General features: G+C 43.3%; 1 pseudogene; it reads right to left on the bottom strand.

Annotated features, from left to right (window-relative positions):
• Positions 1 to 14,711: 14,711 nt before the first annotated feature.
• LOC117712680 (olfactory receptor 51G2-like) lies at positions 14,712 to 15,286 on the bottom strand (annotated as a pseudogene).
• Positions 15,287 to 17,689: the final 2,403 nt, after the last annotated feature.

Below are 17,689 nucleotides of genomic sequence, written 5' to 3'. Positions count from 1 at the left end.
CTCTGCAGCCTAAGGAATAAAGTATGCATTCCTCATTAAGAGAACGCGCAAACTGTGACTGTTCACAGCACTGCTGTGTTTGTTTTGGGTTTTAATTATTTATTTTGTTTTATTTATTTTTATTTTATGTGTATGAGTGCAACGGCCCACTCTGTTCCACAGGTCAGGTTTTAGCAAGAGAGAGAGTGGGGAGAAGAAGGGGAAGAGATGGGAAGAATAGAGACAAGCCAGAGGATCTATAGTCAAGTCTCCTTTACTGTCTCCCACAGACTATATTCACACCTCCTACTGACCACCACCACCACTACTACTACACCACTACTACTACCCCACCTACTACCCCACACTCTTACAAGGAAATCCTGGGTATTTATAAGCACAAACAGGAGAACACAGGTGAAAACATTTTACCACATGCATCATGCAGCTGGGGTCACTAAACAGCAAAACAAGCTATGTGGGATAAACAAGATATTTATCAGAGTGTGTTTCAGCTGTTGTAGGCTATTGAAAAACAAGTCTCTCATCAGGGTATATGGCTCCAGATGGCTACAAAGTTGATAGCTGCTTTCTAGCCACTTTCTGATTAAAGTTGGCTCCCAACAAGTCCCCCTTTTTCATTTTTTTTCAAAAGGGAAGGCTGGGAAAACTTACAGAATCCATGCCTGTCCTAGGTTGGAACAAAGGACCCCAGCCTCCCTTTCCCATCCTTGGATACTCAACAGCCATTGGTTGAGCTCCTGTCTTAGGATGGTGAGGCCTCCCTTCTTTTAGGGGCAAGGGTCTTGGTATGTTCTCTTACCTGTCATTGACTACCTAGCTTAGCGCGTAAGTTAGGAGTTAATCCTCCTCAGTCTTGATGACAGAGGTTTCAGAGTCCCCTACTTCCAGCCTGTAATAGTGGACCTGTATGGGTTTCATTTGAATAACATCTATCTGTTGTCATACAAAAGCCATCAGTTTGTTGAACAGCATGAACCTGAGAGACAAGAGACTTAATGCCTAAATAGTTGATATAAAAGCAACACTCTTTAATGCAACACACAACTTCCCCTTTTGGAGAAGTAAAAGGTCTAAGCCTTGTACCCACAAATTTTCAATAGAAGAAATTATACCAATGAAATCCTTGAATTTGCATCAGCTTAGTAACAATTATATAGATTTCTACCAATAGATTATGGCTGTGTAATCAATTTTAGATCTTCTTTCCTGTTCCAATAAAACTGTTACTTTTCCCTAGAAAGACAGCCTAATATTAATCACCTCAGTCCCCAAGTTCAGGGAATTGGGGCGCCGATTCTTCATTAACTTCTTCAAGCTGAATATGGGTGTTGAGATATTAGAAGAGAGATGAGGGAAAGGGTAAATTGATAAGCCTCTGACGTCTGTCTTAACTGCATCCAGCCGGAAGTCCAGAGCATCAGTGAACATGCAGGTGATAAGAAGATTCATTCACCAAAGCTATGTATTCTGTAATATACAAATTTCAAAACATGTATTCTGTAATATACAAATCTCAAAACAAATTTTAGTATCAAGATAGTTATTTTGATTCTCTGGAATCTAGTGTTCTGGCGGCCTACCTCTGTCATGTCTGATCCATATAATTCTGGAAGATATAACTTCTACCTTAATGACCTCTTCAGAAAACAGATAGAAAAACCTTTTTTCCCAAATCAGCCTTTCCTTAAGCCAGTAACCAGAAAAACCTTTACATTGAGTTTTTATCCAGAGGAAAAATATAACTACACAACTCAGAATCACACCCATTTTAAAAGTTAAATCAATTAACATTATCATTCTGCTCAGCTCTCTGCCTAGAGAAACCTTCTATTTATCTATTTATCTGTTTGGCTCTCTTGACTCAGAGCAGCCTGAAGTTTACTCCTTGCATCTATAAAACTTTTTCATCTGTTTCTGCTTACTTATTTCTTGACCCATTTCATTACTATGACCTACTGGTCTCCCTGCAATCACCTTTGTTTCACCTCTGAATTCAGCCAGCTTCATCAGTCCACTGGCTCTCCAGCACAGGAGCGAGGATGGCCGCTTCCAATTCCTGCGGTGTTTTTCACTGTATCCCGCTTACTGGAGCCTCACACTGGGCGCCACTAATGTTGAGGACCACACTGCCCCATGCTTTGTGGCTACTATATTGCTGTCCACACTGCCCCACGCTTTGGGGCTAAGTGCTCTGGTCAAGAGAGAGACTGGGGATGGAGGGACAAGAGACACTAAGAATGGAGACGAGACTGGGGGGGGGGGTTCAAGTCTACTTTACTGTTTCCTATTCACTCATATTGACTATTACACCTCCTATTACTACTACACCACACCCTTACAAGGAAATCCTGGGTATTTATAAGCACAAACAGGAGAACACAGGTGAAAACATTTTACCACATGCATCATGCAGCTGGGGTCACTAAACAGCAAAACAAGCTATGTGGGATAAACAAGATATTTATCAGAGTGTGCTGCTTCAGCTGTTGTAAGCTATTGAAAAACAAGTCTCTCATCAGGGTATATGGCTCCAGATGGCTGCAAAGTTGATAGCTGCTTTCTAGCCACTTTCTGATTAAAGTCGGCTTCCAACAAATGAGCATTTTGCCTGAATGTATGTCATACACCACTGGAGTCCATGAAGCCCAGAAAAGAGCATTGGATCCCCTGGAACTGGAGTTAACAGATGTTTGTGAGCTGCCATTTGGGTGCTGGGGATCAAACCATGGTCCTCTGTAAGAGCAACAGGGGCCACTGAGCACTGAGCCATCTCTCTGTCCCCTGACACATTTGTTTTCCTTGCTTGTCTCCTTTGAGCCTTTGATTTTTCACATCATCTGATGGTGCAGCTAAGCTCAACTTTCTCTGCTTTCCTCCTCCACTTACATAGTTTATGACAGACAAATGAGCAAGAGACATGTGGACACAGGTGACCCTGAGACCAATCATAACACGGCAGCTGACAGCCATCAAGACAAGGGTTCCCTATTTCCTTTTTGTTCCTTTTTAAAATTTGTAATCAAAATTTCAGTTAGAATACAGAACAGCTTCTATTCTATCCTCACACATAAATCATGGGCCTTGCTGCTGTGTCCTTCCTCCCCTCTCTCTGCCTCTCCCCTCTCCAACTTGCTGTTCTCCCTCCAAATAGTCCCTCTTCTGTTTTTTTTTTTTTTTTTTATTGAAATTTTTATTGGGTAGGCTGGAAAGATGAAATCTACTTGAAAAATATATGTTAAGATATAGCATGTCTTCAAGAATATTTTAACAATTTTTAATATATATTTTTTTATTAGATCTTTCATTTACACTTCAGATGCCATCCCCTTTCCCCTTTCCCCCCCTTAGAAAACCCCTATCCCATGCCCCCCTTTTCCTTTTTGCATTTATACATTTTTTAAAAAAATGTTAATCATAGGCTTTATAAGTTTGGTATTGTTCAATCAGAGGTGTAACCCACTACCCAACCTAGATATATCTACTATCTTTGACTGGTGGAGATTCATGAACATCTGCTTCCCTGTCTCCCCCCCTCTATCTCTCTTTCATCACCTAGCTTCTCCTCTCCTTCTTCTTCTCCTCTTCTTACTCCTTTTCTTCCTCTCAGTACTCCTCCCACCTTAGCTCCTCCTACACATCACCCTTCCTGTTAAAAGGAAACTTTTCTCTCAAAATACAATTAGAGCATAATTATGCCAATTTGTACCAGTGAGGTACAAGATAGTCCTAATACCCAGTCCATCCTTTTGTTGAGTCCCTCTTCTATTTTAACAATCTTGCTACAACAAAAATTATTTATGGACAACATACATGTTATGTTGTGTATATTTAAATCTAGATTATGTATATAATAGACATATAATATTTTGTCTACCCCCAAAGAAGACTCATTTAGGCCCCTTCACAGTTCCCCTTCTACCTTAATGTCACTTATGAATTTATTGATTAATTCAAATCTAGATTCGGCATATAACACAAGTGTCTTTTGTTGCTTTTTTACACCCTAAACCTGGCATTTGCTTATCATTCTGTATTCACATGAACTATTTATTGCCTAAAATATTGTTAGTTAAATTGACAAACTTAAAACACAAATGCTACAGCCCAGACTACTATACCCAGCAAAACTTTCAATCACTATTAAAGAAAACAAGATATTCCATGACAATGTCAAATTTAAACAATATCTATCCACAAATCCAGCCCTGCGAAAGGTACTAGAAGGAAAACTCCATCCCAAGGAGGCTAACTACACCCATGAAAACATGAATACACAATCTTACACCAGCAAAACCAAAAGTATGGAAGTACACACACACTACCATAAACAACAACAAAATAACAAGAATTAACAATCATTGGTCAGCAATATCTCTCAATATCAATGGACTCAATTCCCTTATAAAATGACACAGGCTAACAGAATAGATATGAAAACAGGATCCATACTTCTGCTGCATACAAGAAACACACCTAACTGCCAAAGACAGACATTACCTCAGAGAAAATGGTTGGAAATAATAATAATAATATTATGAAATTTGAAGGCAAATGGATGGAACTAGAAAAAAAAAATAATCCTGAGTAAGGTAACCCAGACCCGGAAAGACAAACACAGTATGTACTCAATTATAAGTGGATATTAGCTGTAAACTAAATGATAATCATGCTACAGTCCAAAGATGCAGAGAGACAGAGTAACAAGGAGGATGCAGGAGACTAAGTTAAGACAGACCACATGAATCTCCCTGCAGAGGAGAAATAGAATAGATGTTGAAGGTGACTTGGGGACAGATGGGACCAAAACCAGAAGGATTCGGCAGAAATTGGGGGAGGATGGAGGGAGAGAGTTCTTCAAGAGACAACAGGAATTGGAGCACAGGCATTTCAGGGGTGAGGTAGAAATCTATTGCCATGGAAATTCCCAAGAATCTACAAAAGTGACCCTAGCTAAGACTTCTAGTCATGAGGGATACCAAACCTAAGCAGGTTATCTTCTGAAACCAAGCAAGACTTCCAGTGGAGGGATTAGGACACCAATCCAATGACAAAACCTTTGGCCTACAATATGCCCTGCCTGCAAGATGTACCAGGATAAAGGTGGTGCAGAAATTATGGGAGTAGCCAACAAACCCTCAATGAAATGATTCCTAATGTTATTCTGTTATACTCATAGAACAGTGCCTAGCCTGATCATCATCAGAGAGGCTTCATCCAACAACTGATGGAAACAGATGCAGACACTCACAACCAAACATTAAATGGAACTCAGAGAATCCTGCAGAAAAAAAGTCAGGAAGGATTGTAGGAGCCAGAGGGGTCAAGGACACCACAAGAAAACCCACAAAATCAACTAACCTGAGCTCATAGTGGCTCACCAAGACTGAACCACCAGCCAGGGAGCTTGCATCGACTGCCCTAGGCCCTCTGCACACATGTAACAGTTGTGGAGCTTGGTCTTTTTGTGGACCTCCTAGCAGTACAAGTGAGGGCTGTCTCTGACTCTTTTGGGACCCTTTTCCTCCAACTGGGTTGCCTCTTCCAGACTTAATCTGAGAGAAGGTGTATAGTCTTTTCTTTTTCTTTTTTTTTTTTTTTTTTATTTGCTTGGGTTTTGTTTTGGTTTTGTTTTAGCTTTGGTTTTGGTTTTACCTTTAATCTTTTTTTGCAGTCCAGTCATTATTTCCCTCCCAAGGTACATAGTGTTATTGCAACTTGATCTGCCATGTTTGTTTGATATCCCTGGGAGGTCTGCTCTTTTCTGAAGGGAACGGGAGGAGTGGATGGGAAGGGAGGTAGGAGGTAAAACTAGGGTTGTATGAGAGAATGAATAAATAAATAAATAAATAATATTTTTTAATGAATTCTAGGATAATGTCTATCACTGGTTGTAACTATGAAGGTGCTTGGATGGTGTGACCTTTCGTGGTTCCCCAGTCAGGGAGCAAGGTTTTAGAATATGAGAATGGTGTTGGATACAGCTAAGGAATGGGATTTGGGATTGAGATAAGGCTAAGAAATGGCCCCGACTATTCAATTTCAGGCAAGATTTTCTCAAGAATGTCTTCCTTGGCTTGGTAACTGATGCACTAGTGATAATCATGTATACTAATCATCTACAACACGGTGCCCTCAAGTATGCACACACACTGGTATAGTTAACTCAAGTATGCCCACACCCTGGAATAGTTAATTCAAGTATGCACACACCCTGGAATAGTTAACTCAAGTGTGCACACACCCTGGAATAGTTAACTCAAGTATGCACACACCCTGGAATAGTTAACTCAAGTATGCACACACCCAGGAATAGTTAACTCAAGTATACACACACCCTGGAATAGTTAACTCTAGCTCTTTAACCCGTTTGTTGCTCCCAACCGATCAGTCATTCGCTGGTGATGGGAACTCTTGAAGGCATGCTGTTGGAGCTAACCTCCCCAGCAACATTTCCCATTGTGTCTGTTCCTCAGATAGACCACCATCCTCCTGCCACACTGGCCAGTGCTCTTTGCCACTTCTGTGTGTTTGTCCTTGCTGATCGATCTCAGGAACATCTGCTTTGATGGATGAGTGAACTTGGGCTCAGGCCTTATGCACCATCTGAATCTTCCTCTTTCATGGCATGTTGCAATTGGTCTGCATGCTTCATAAATTCATTGATACTTTGGTTACCTGTTTCTAATATAATAGTAGTTATATAATTAATAATGTATGCATTTATGGTGTGCAACATGATGTCTTGAAAATGCATACACTCTGGAATGGTCAAAACAAGATATTTTGATTTTTTGATTCTTTTATTCATGTGGTTGCTTTGTCTGCACTTATGTCTATGAACCACATGTGTGCCTAATCCAAACAGAGGCCAGGAGAGGGTATCAGATCCACTGGAACTGCTGTTACAGATACTTGTGAGCTGCCATGTGGTCACTACAAAACAAATGCAGGTCCTCTGTTATAACCAGTGCTCTTAACCACCAATATTTCTCTCCAACACTCAAATCAAGCTATTTAGTGAATGCATTGCTTCAGCTAATCATTTTCTGGTGATAGAACTCATAAAATATACTTTTCAATTTTCAAATATATAACACACTATTGTTAACTGTAGTCAAAATGTTCCTTTGTTTTTATTCTTTTGTGTATACAGTGTGTATAGTATGTGTGTGTGTGTGTGTGTGTGTGTGTGTGTGTGTGTGTGTGTACACACATACATGTTTATGAGTGTAGGAATGCCTCTACTGTACTATACGTAGAGAGGTCAGAAGGCAATCCTGGGTGTCTACTCATCTTCCAGTTTGTTATACATCTCTTTTGTGCAGTTTGCTGCTACATACACCAGGCCAGCTGGCCTATGAGCTTCTGGAAATTCTCCTGTCTCTAACTCACAACCCACCCCAGAAGCACTGAGACTGGAGGTATACACTACTATGCCTACCTAGCTTTTACATGGCTCTAGGGTTTCAAACTCAGATCCTCACACCCCCAATGCAAGCGCTTTACACACTAAACAATTTCCTCTGCCCACAATGGGCTGTAATAATGATACATCTAGGGAAATGCCATCTCAGACACACCTGTGGGCACTGCAAAGTTCTCTAGGCATTGTTTTTTATTAATCATTCTATTTGTTTACATCTCAAATGATATCCCACTTCTGCCAACCCCCCTCATCCCACATTCACGCACCCCTCTCCCCTTTGCCTGTATGAGGGTACTCCTCCACCAACTGACACTCTCCCAGCCCACTCTCCAGTATCCCTCTATGCTGGGACATCAGACCTCCTAGGGACCAAGGGCCTCCCCTCCCATTGCTGTCAGGCAAGGCCACCCTCTGCTACATATGATCTGGAGCCATGGATCCCTCCAGGGACACTCCTTGCTTGGTGCTCTAGTCTCTGGGAGAACTGGGTGGTCAGGGCAGCCTATGTTGTTATTCCAATGGGGTTGAATTCTCCTCTGCTCCTCCAGTCCTTTCACCAGCTCCCCTACCAGGTTCCCTGAGCTCAGTCTAATGGTTGGCTCCCAGCATCCACATCTGCATTGGTCAGTTGCTGGCCAAACCTCCCAAGGAACCACCACACCAGGTTCCTGTCAGCAAGTGCCTCTTGACCACAGCAACAGTGTCAGATCTGGTGTCTGCAGATATGATGGATCCCCAGGTAGGGCAGTCCCCAGTTGGCCCTTCCTTCAGTCTCTGTTCCATTTTTTGTCCCTTTTTTTTCCTTTGGACAGGAATATTTCTGGGTTATAAACCTTGAGATGAGTGGGTGGCCCCATCCCTCAACCAGGAACCATGCCTATCTACTGGAGGTGATCTCTACAGGTTCTATCTCCCCCTTCTCTGCACATTTCAGCTAAAGTCATCCCCATTGGGTCCTGGGAGCCTCACATTTCCCTGGAGTCTGGAACTCTCCAGTGGTTATTCCCATTTCCTCCTCCCCACCTGCTACATATTTTTGTTCAATTTCCTGACCCTCTGTACCTCCCTCACATCTCCTTCAGTTCCTGATATTACCGACCTTATTTTCTCCCCATCTTTTCTCCCTCCCAGGTCTCCCTCTTCCTCCACCCCTCACGATCATCCTGTTTCCCCCTCAATGCAGGACTGAAACATCCACACCCTGGTCTTCCTTCCTTCTAAGTTCCATATGGTCTGTGGGTTGTATCATGGACATTGTGAGCTTTTGGACTGATATCCACTTATCAGTGAGTACATACTATGTGTGGTCTTTTGGGTTACCTCAGGATTAACGATCTAAAATTAATGATCAGAATTAGTCATCAGAGTAAAGTAATTAATGCATGTTTAATTAGCTATTTTTAGCTAGTCTAGATATCTTAAATGCTGTGTTTTATACTGTAAATATAATACAATTACTTTTCAACTACAATATTATACTTGTTTTAAGGTAGTCTGTACATGTATATAATGCAATATAGTAATTCTTGTCCCTCACCTCTCTGATCTTCCTTTAGTGAATTTCAGTTTCATTGTGTGCCTCATGTAGTTTAATAATAGCCGTCTGTTTGGTTGTTGAATTGGGACTATTCAGTAAGGCCTCTTAGGATACACAATGAGAGGTGATGACTTCCCTTCTCTGAATTAAGTCAGGCAGTGAGAGGTGGGGCTCCTGAGCACCTACCCCATCATTATGTGGCTCCAAATATTTTAAAATGTCACATCAGAAAACCCTCACCACTCTGAGGATAAATAGTTAGGCCTCTATCAGCAGGAAAGGGACTCACTAGGAAAACTAATCAGCCAGTGCCTTAATTTCAGACTTTTAGCCTCTAGAGTATGAGAACTAAATTTTGTTGTTTAAGCTCTGCTTCCTGGCTGTGGTCACAATGTGACTAGCTCCTGACACTTCCTCTGTCACTGCTAAAGCATGCCTTCCCGGCCATGCTAGACAACCTAAACCTATGAGCTCACTCCATAGCCCAGCCTGGCCTTGAACTTGAGATACCCTTGCCTCGGCCTTCCACATAATGGGATTATAGGTCTGTGTCACCATGCCACGCTGGGCTCTGACATTTATTATTTGACAACTATGATTCAAGAAATTTCTTGGAAGAGGGAGTGGAAAGATTGTAAGAGCCAGCATACCAGGAAGCCTGCAGTAAAGTAACAGTCTCTTATAGAAATGGCTGTGTAAACATGACCAGAACAGAGTGAGTTCCAGGAAAGCCATCGATATACAGGGAAACCATGTCTCAAAAAAACAAAAATTAAAAAAAAATGACCATAACAATGACAACATAAATAAGCACATCAACATAGAAGAAGGGAGTACCACAGGGTCCCACCTACCCAAAGAATTACAGGTAACTGATAACTACTGGGAGAATAATTAGCCTCTCCCAGCGATGGACACCCTCATTGGCTGCCCCAGGCAAAGTGGTCAGCCTCGAAACTGCACACACAAATAACAAAAATAGACTCAGCAGGCTATATTTGTATATTTGTGCACACGTACTCACACATAATACATATGTGGCAATAATAATCAAAAAGCAGGATATCAGCTTGAATGGGGGACGTTAGGGAAACTGGGGAAAGAGTAGCTGGAAGGGCTTGGAGGGAGCAAATGAAAAGGGGAAACTGATGTAATTCTCTCAATTAAAAGCTTTTTTAATTAGGAAAAACATACAGTTGTTCTGAGTAAGCATGGTTATATTTAGTTTTTCTTAGGTGTATGAAATCAAGTGACAGCACCTTTAAAAATGTAAATTCAACAGTAATAATCACTCTCTTCTTTACAATAGTTATTTTCATTTAAAATGTATACTGAACAACTTCCTTATTGTGCTTTCAAGTTATGGCATCTTCAAGTCATGCTTGGAAGCAAGTATGAGAAAATGGCATGAGTCCAGCTGCGTCCTGATGTGGTCTGTGGCTGAGTAGCAGGGTGCCTGGTTTGCCCTGGGCAGTTCTAGCATTCCTCTATGATTCTGCTGTAAATTGCAGAGCATTGTGGTCCATGTCTATATTCCTAGCACTTGAGAGGGGAGGCAGGGGTTGGAAGATCAGAAGTTTAAGGTCAACCCCGGCTACACTGAGAGTGACAGGCTACCCTGAACTACATAATATAGAACATTTCCAAAAGGGAAAAATAAACATCTTTCTGGTCAGCTCCTATGTGTTATATTTAAGTTGAAATAAGCGCACAGTTAATTTCAAAAAGAGAAAAAAAAATCACTGTGACCCTGCCAAATGCAGGCTGAATGAGATGTGTGTCAACAGCTAAAATAGAGCAGGAAAAAGTAAAATTGAAGCCACAAGGCGGACAAACTGTGAAAGGTCATTCATTCCCTGGTAACAGAAAGGCCGTAATGTGCTCATGGCGGTAAGACACAGTTTCAAGGGTTATTTTTCATTTGTTTTCTTTTTTATTGGGAAAAAAGGGGGACACACAGAATGGTGATGATCCTGAAGACACAAAGGACACAGAGAAGGACATCTGTGATTACTGAGATTGAAGTTATTCAGAGCATAGAACACACTACAATGACCAGGAAGGCTACTGCCATGGCTACATCTTACCTGATTCTCTATTCAAGGTTACAGGGGTAAGAGAGACTTAGCAAGACAGTCTGCTGTGCTTCTCCCCCTACAGGCAAGAAAGTGAACTAAGAAAGCCCCCAAAGGCGCTGCTATTTAATGACAGAGGACAGGCTTTGGAAAGAGCAAGTGCCCATGCTCCATGGATGAATTCATCTAGAAATATCAACATGTGAAATCACTTGATTAGTTGAGTGCCTCACTTGCTTCCTAATGCTCACACTGAAATTCCCCTCATATCTGGAAAAAAAAATCTGCTTCAATATTAGTCATTTTTGCCTTGAAAGTAATACATAAACCACCTGGTCCCAGTTCTGTTTTGTCTTGACCTCATAAATGATAGGATTCAGCATCGGTGGAGTCAGAATGAAGACACTGCCCAGAAGGACATGGATATGGTGTGCAATGTGGTGTCCAAACCTCTGTGTAAGTGTGGTAAAGATACCAGGCCCATGGAAGGCATGGGGGCCACAAGTGTTGAGAGCCTTGTGTCAAGCATCTTGGGAAGGTAGCAGAAGATGGCACGGGGGATCAGCACATAGGAAATGAAAACTAGGACAATATCTAAGACCACTGTGGACATTAGGACAAAGAAACATACCAGATGTTTATCCAGAACATCTGGATAGCCATGCTGCTGCAGTTGAGATCTTCAGGGTCATTCTCAGACATGAGCTTATCAATGACAGCTCCACAGCTGTCTCCCACAACTGGCTCCACACAGTTTCCTTGGAGCCAGCATTTGAACTTAAAAACTATCTAAGTAAAACTGTATTTCTGGCTGGGCAGACCTTTAATCCCAGCACTTGGGAGGCAGAAGTAGGCTGATTTCTGAGTTCGAGGCCAGTCTGGTCTACAGAGTGAGCTCCAGGACAGCCAGAGCTACACAGAGAAACCCTGTATCAAGAAACAAACCAAAAACAAAAAAAAAACAAAAAAACAAAAAAAAAACTATATTTCTGCCTGGGACTCTTTCCAGTGTTCACCTCCTCTGCCCAAAAGAACTCATGCACAGACATGATGGGATGTGCCTGCAATTTCAGCACATAAACAATGAAAATCCACAAATCTATTTTTACTTTTACTACATAAATTAAGAGAACGATACAGAGTCTGGAGTTGAACTTATGATAAAGATATTAAACAATGCAAACACCTGTGCAAGTTTATAATGGTGCAGGGGCAAAGTCTATAAAGCCATCAGCTGTATGATACTGTAAGTCTCTTGATTAAGAAACTCCTTGCATTGCAAATATTCCCAAATTGTTAACCACTTTAAACCTCTCCAACATACTGTCCTCAGACATGAAGCACCAATGAGAACTTAAGAAAATGCCAACAAATTGGAGTCCTAAACCATTGAATCAGAAACTCTACCAGTGGAGCCCAGAAATGCTGAAAGGTGCTCTGAATGACTCTCACCCACCCCTGCTCTCTCTGCTGTTTCAATCAGACCACACTTCCCTACTGTGAAAAAGAAAGAATAATCTCCAGGATGCACAAAGGAACACAAACAGGGGGAGCTTGGCAAGACCACTCTCTGTATAAAGAATGAACCATAACCCGGAGTGGACTAGCAAGCATCTTTGGTCAAGTCAGCTTCCTTGTTTTATCCCTGACATTAATCGTGCCTGTTTCTCATCCAGTTTGTGGATATTGAACTTCACAGTGAATCCTTGTCTGAATAACTACTTTTGGAAGAACAAATGTTCCCCCATAGGTGACACATGCATGTATGGCTCTGCCTTGAACCAAGGTAGGCTCACCTAGGAAGAGGAAACCTGGACTCTCCACACTGCCTGCCTCTAGTTCAGACTCTCCCTATCCCAGTATCCACAGGGCATCTCCACAAACTGCGGAGACTCGGTCTGTAGCGGGCCATTCAAGAGACTACTCTCCATCCTTCTCATGTTCTGCTGGCGTTGGCAGAAGGGATATTCCCTGCTAGACTTACCACAAGAGAGTCTCAGACAGCATTTAGGGAGACCTTGGCAATGGGGATTAAAGCAGTCTATAATATGGAGGGAAGGTAAAAGCAAGACTCCTGGCATCAAAGGGTTGGCAAGAACCATATGAGAAGTTATAGCTGCAGATTCCCTACCAGAAGCAGATACTGGTGCACACAGGAATGGGCTGTGGTGCTGTATTAACATGGAGTAGCTTGCAGGCTCCTGGAAGAATTCTACCAGGTACTGAGCCACCTAGGAAAGACTCTAGGGAAATGCCAGGGATGGAGGATGGGCTGCACAGAACAGTCTTTGCACATGCTGTCTGCTTTGCCAGGGAAGGCTCAGTGCCAGAACAGGCCACAAGGAGATTAGCTATGGCATGAACTGGCCAATGGAAGCAGGGACCCCAACCTGCCAGCTGCCAGAGTGTAGAGGCAGCCATGGCCCCAACAGGACTCAACTCCCAGGAGTGGCGTAGAGAGCTTGTGCCAGGCAGAGATGAGGAAATGCAAGAAAGGAGCAGTTTGCTGCTCTACCCATGGGCCACCTGTGAGAGACGTGCATGGAACCCTTGGGAGCCCCTGGGAGCTAGGTTTGGCACTCACAGCCTTCTCTGCCAGAAATGAAAAAGGTACTAAGACTGCCAGTTTTATCACTTGAAAGACCAAGTGCCAAGAATAGAATTCCCCCTGCTTCTGGCTCCTCCCTCTGTCCAGGGATCATCAGCACACAGCCATGTGCTGTATAACAACATTTCATTCAACACCAGACCACACACACAACAGTGACCCACCAAATTATAGGATCTAACACTCCTGCTACCTAGCACGTCATATAATAAATAGCACGGCCTGTTACTCGTATGTGATCCTGAGCTAATGAAACTGAGCTGTCAGTTGGATAAAAGCATAATACATGCAGTCACGTACAGTTAGTATTTCATAATCATAATAACAGGTAGTGTGCCATCAGGATGGATCCTGGAGGAGTGCCAGGAATAGGGGCACACCGTCCCTTCTTACATAAAGCCTTCCCTGCTCAGCCAGGGAAGGCTCAGTGCCAGAACAGGCCACAGGGAAATTAGCTATGGCAGGAACTGGCCAATGGAAGCAGGGATCCCAGCCTGCCAGCTACCGGAGTGTAGAGGCAGCCATGGCTCAGCAGGACTCAGCTCCCAGGAGTGGTAACGAGAGCTTGTGGCAGGTATAGCAAAGGAAGCTTATATGTTAAATACAATATACTTTTTAACATGTGCATGTAGTCACATGCAGCTACAGTGTGGGTGCCACAGCACTTGTGTGGAGGTCACGGACAACGCTGGCTATCAATCTTTGCCTTCCACATTGTTTGAGGCAAGGTCTCTCATTTGCTACGTATGTTGGACTAGCCAGCACTGCCCTGCCTCTACCTCCCATCCAGCGTTCCATAGGGGTATTAGAATTACAGATGTGCCTTTGCCCCAGTAACTTTACATTATTTTCAGGGGGCTCCTGATAGAAAAAATTAGTTCAAGCGGTACTCAGCATCGGTCCTGCAGAAGCCCATGGGTTAGCATGACTCCCGGCTCCATCATTTTCTCCAGTGATTGATTTCATACCGCACTTTGCTCAGCACGGCCTTGGAGCAATACGATGTACAGCTGGGCTGTACCTGGCTATCCCTCCTAAGCTTTCCTAAGTACACTTCGATGTTCACACAACCATGAAACCCACAAGGTCGCAGTGCAGGCAGTAGCAGTGGGAGAGGGTACTGATCTGAGGAAAGATAAGACGCAGCAGAAGGATGGGTCCGGGAAGGTTGAGCAAGATGGCCCTTACCAGAACGGCAGCCCCGACTTTAGCTACTGCTGAGTGAGGAAGGATTGTGGCATAGTGTAGAGGATCCCGGATGGCAATGAAGTGATCAAAGGCCATGGACAGAAGCACACCAGATTCCACATAGGTGAAGGCATGGATGAAAAACATCTGTGCTGCACAGAAATCGAAGGGCAGCTCTCGAGTACCCAGCCAGAAGAGCCGCACCATGGTGGGGAAGGTGGAAGCACAGAGGCCCAGATCAGAGGCTGCTAGCATGGACAGGAAGATGAACATGGGTTCATGTAAAGCTGGATCTGTGCGGATCAGGAAGAGGATAATGCTGTTGCCCAGGATGGAAACCACACAGATGAGGTTGATGGGAATGGAAACCAGTGATGGGAGGCTTCCAGGCCTGGAAAGCCAGTGAGGAGGAAGGTAGAGTGACCAGGAGTGCTGGTATTGCAGAACATAATGACTCCAGGAGGAAACTGTCCACCCTATGAGAAGGAGACATTCATTCATGTGGTCACAGAGCTAGAAGGGAAGAGCTGACTTGTAGCTATTAAAAACAACCCTCCTCCTAAGATGGCTTGCTTCTCTGAATACAGTATTGTTGGATACATTGTCTGAGTCAATCTCTGATTCCTGCTAACAGCCTAATCTTTAGCCAATCAGCAGCCACCTTCCCTTGGGCCTGAGGAACTTCCCTCTTTCACCTAAGTGAAACCTAAAGCCTAATCCTAATCTTCCAGAAAGCCTTCTTAGACTACATATCAAAGAAAGAACAATTCTTTAAAGAAACAGAATGAGGGAAGGCTGGTAAGATGGCTCAGCTGGTAAAGGTGTTTTCTGCAAAGCCTCAAGCCTACTGTTCTTAACTTTAGGATGACAATACAAACCAAACATATGGATTGCATTCTTCCTTAAAGGTGGGCTTCCCATCTGATCTCTGCCATCAAACATGCCTGAAAGGACAATCAACCAACAGTGTGTTTGCAGAAGCATCCCTTAGGAGGCTGCTTGCTCACTTGTCCAATGCTGTTATGTGTTTTCTGCATTTCTTTCTGAGAAATGATTTAGGGAAAGAAAATAGGCTTTTTACTTAGTTACACTTTGTTTTTAATTGCTGCTAATTGTTCAAATGCATGGAGTTCTTTGTGCCGATTAGTATACACATAGTATGACAATCAAATTAGACACCGAGATGTTGGGAGCCGTAGTGAGTATGTCAGTATGCGCCATTCCAAGATGGCGCTGGCATCATGTCTTCCCAGTAGTAAACAAGTAACTGCGCAGCTGCAAAGGCAGAAAACCCGCCAAAGTCACTGGCCAATCCCGAGGCGTAATATTGGGTGATGAGTGAACAGCCAATCAGAAGTGAATACGTCACTCTAGGGTGTATTTTAAGCTAGACCCCTTCCACGTCTCAGCCCTTCCGCTTCCTTCCACGTCCTTCCGCGTCTTTTCACGTCTGTGATACAGAGTAAAGCCTCGTCTGTGGTAACTACCCATATTCTGCCTCTCGTGTTTCTCTCCCACAGGAGGTGCGCGCACACAGGAGGTGTGCGCAACAACTGGTGCTGAAACCCTTGTTTACTACTGGAAGACACGATGCCAGCGCCATCTTGGAATGGCGCATACTGACATACTCACTACGGCTCCCAACATCTCTCCCTGTTTAAATTATTAATATGGAACAGCCTTTTGCCTATTAAACGCAGTACCAATCAAGATTCGAACTAAAGCCCGATCCAGCAAACTCCATCTTGGGGGAATAAGCGATCAAGAGCTTATAGCCCAAAGATTCTCCCTTACCCTTCCAGGTGCAATGCAAACAAGTCCTCTGGGTGCAAGGGCTAAGGGGATGTAAAGAGGAATTGACACCCGTCCCTGTGCAATGGAGTATAGCTCCCAGGAGTGCAAGGGCTGTCAACCTACTATTCAGGTACCACAGCTATTTAGGCAAGGGCTGGCTGGACTTAGACCTCTCATCGACCCAGTGCAATGGGCTGAACCCTTGGGGTGCATCGACTGAGGGTCTCAGTCATTGGCTACTTTTTTAGCCTAGATAGTCAATTTTCAGGGGGAGATGCTTGCTCCAAGTCTGCGAGTGCTTGGGCTTTATCGGCCTTGTCATGTTTTTGTTGGGCTCTGAGCTTACAGACCAACCATACATGAACACTAATCCACAACATAGGGCTGTACCAAACAGGCCTATCCCCACCCATTTAAGAAAGAAGGAAAAGGCAGAAGAAATTCAAGAAGTAAAATTGCCAAGGGAAACAGGGTCCATCCGCACTCCATCAAGGCTCAAGATCCGGTTTTGCAATTGCTGCTGCACCAGGTCCAGCTCCCCAGTCCAGTTCTCTTTTAAATAAGCAGAAAGATTATGGCTTTGAACAAATGTATCATTCACAAACCTCAGAGGTGTAATACCTGGATGTGGGGTTGCTGACACGCAGCTCATTTGAACCACATCCGTGGGCTGCTCCACATGGGCTTGGAGCAAATCAACTCTCTGATTGACCAACAGGATGCCTGATATGCATCCACTTTCTGTGGAAGGGTCAAAGCCTCAGAAGTCTTTTCTGAGTTTTGATTAACAACAGTAGCTGCTGTACTTGATTAACCATGGCTAGGTCTAGTGATCCATTCCAGCATTGTGCCAAAAGGCATGTAACATTCTTACAATCCAAGATATCAGAATTATTCTGAAAGTTGGATAACATAAAGAAAAATGGGGGTGGTCCACACACACCGACACCGGTTGTGCAGATGCATTCTAAATACCTTATCAATTTTAATGTTATTCAAATGGCTAGAGATATTAGATCATGTAGCCAAAACATTTTTTATTTTATGAAATACACCAT

The sequence above is a fragment of the Arvicanthis niloticus genome, chromosome 1, assembly GCF_011762505.2.
Source record: "Arvicanthis niloticus isolate mArvNil1 chromosome 1, mArvNil1.pat.X, whole genome shotgun sequence".
In the NCBI taxonomy this organism is placed as follows: domain Eukaryota; kingdom Metazoa; phylum Chordata; class Mammalia; order Rodentia; family Muridae; genus Arvicanthis; species Arvicanthis niloticus.
This window is presented reverse-complemented; position numbering and strand designations above follow the sequence as displayed.